We start from the raw sequence: 1,919 nt of genomic DNA on the forward strand, positions 1-1,919 counted from the left end.
CTTTCAGACAGTCCCACAGTAGTTCTCTGTTAGTTTGAACCTTCAGACAGTCCAAGGACTGATATCTTCTAAGTTCCTGAGTAGTTCTGTTAGTTTGAACCTTTCCACAGTCCGAGGACTGAAATCTTAAAAGTTCTTGAGTAGTTCTCTGTGAGTTTGAGCTTTTAGACAGCCTGAGGGCTGAAAACCTAGAAGTTCTTGAGTAGTTCTCTGTTAGTTTGAACTTTTCGACAGTCTGAGGACTAAAATTTTAAAAGTTTCTCAGTACTTCTCTGTTAGTTTGAACTTTATGGTTAACAGAAGCCTTAAAACTTGTGACCATGAGTCTTTATTTCACATTTAGACCATCCATCTGAGTTCTTCTCAGACCTTCACCTGTGGGTTTTTTAGAAATCCTCAACAAACTTTGATTCTCTTCACTGAATAGTAAAGTTTGTGGCGATCAGAAGGTAACATTAGTTTGATAAATGCCTTCAACTACTAGTAGACTTTATCTGGAAAGCAGTTTGCTGAAATGAGTTCTTAGTAAATCTGTCCACAATCAAACCAAGAACATAGAAAGAGGAAATGTTTGAAGAAACAACTTGATGTTTTCATTTCACACTAGAAAACACATTAAGACTTTTATCTGTTTTTGCTCTTTTTGATTGTTTTATTGTCTCTTGTTTAATTTGATCTTCTAAAGTCTAACTGGTGTCTTTTCAAATGTTTTGTCTTTAGTTTGATTCTTCTTAAACGTTTAGTTTTGCTCTTTTCTCACGTTTTATTCTTTTCTAATGTCTGATTTGATTTTGAAATGTTTTGTCTTTTTAATGTTTAATTGTTTTTTCAAATGTTTTATCGGCTTGTTTGAATTTTTTTTTCTTTCCCAATATTTAATTTTTCGATTAAATCTTTAAGGTTTTTCTTTTTAAATGTTTTACCACCTTTTAATGTTTAATTTTCTTTTTAAATGCTTCATTGTATTTTCTGTTTAATTCCTATTTGAAGTTTTATTGTCTTTAAGATGTAATTTTCTAATTAAACATTTAATTTTTTAATTGAATGTTTTGTCTTTTTAAAGGATTAATAATCTAATTAAATGTTTTGTATTTTTTAAATGTTTAATACTCTTCTTGTTTAATTGTATTTTTTAAATGTTTAACATTCTTCTTGTCTAATTGTATTTTTTAAATGTGTAATTATCAAAAATATTTTATCTGTAATTTCTAATATTTGTATTTTAAAAATTTTGTTTAATTTCATAGTTACATGTATTGAATCTTGTTTAATTATCTAATTCAATATTTTGTCTGTTTAATATAGTCAAACATTAAATACAATTAAATGATATTAAACAGACAAAATATTGAATTAGATAATTAAACAAGATACAATACATGTAACTATGAAATTAAACAAAATTTTTAAAATACAAATATTAGATAAAATATATTCAGATAAAATATTATCAATAATTACACATTTAAAAAATACAATTAAACAAGAACAATATTAAACATTTAAAAAATACTTTTTAATAATAAACCTTTTTAAAAGTTTTATTGTATTAATTTTTTTCCCTTTGATTTAATTGCTTTTTGTTATGTAGTTTATTTCGTTAATCTTCTTTTTCTGTCAAGATTTTAACCCCAACCTTAAAAATGAAATAAACCCTTAAATCACAATTAAAATACTTCTGTTCTCACAATCGTGAGTTAGTCAATTATTCAGTTTATCAATTCAACTTTATTTGTTGAGCACCTTTTACACAGATGACAAAACTAAACAAGCAAAGAGAAAAAACTATGCTAAAACAATGATTAAATCTCAAAAACATTTAAAAAAAAAAAAAAAAAAAAAAGATTTAACATGGTAATAAAATATATTGTGTCCAGGGGATGGAGGGAGTTTATTGAAGTCTTCTTGGGCTCACATGG

Source organism: Amphiprion ocellaris, chromosome 14 (assembly GCF_022539595.1).
Source record: "Amphiprion ocellaris isolate individual 3 ecotype Okinawa chromosome 14, ASM2253959v1, whole genome shotgun sequence".
Classification (NCBI taxonomy): domain Eukaryota; kingdom Metazoa; phylum Chordata; class Actinopteri; family Pomacentridae; genus Amphiprion; species Amphiprion ocellaris.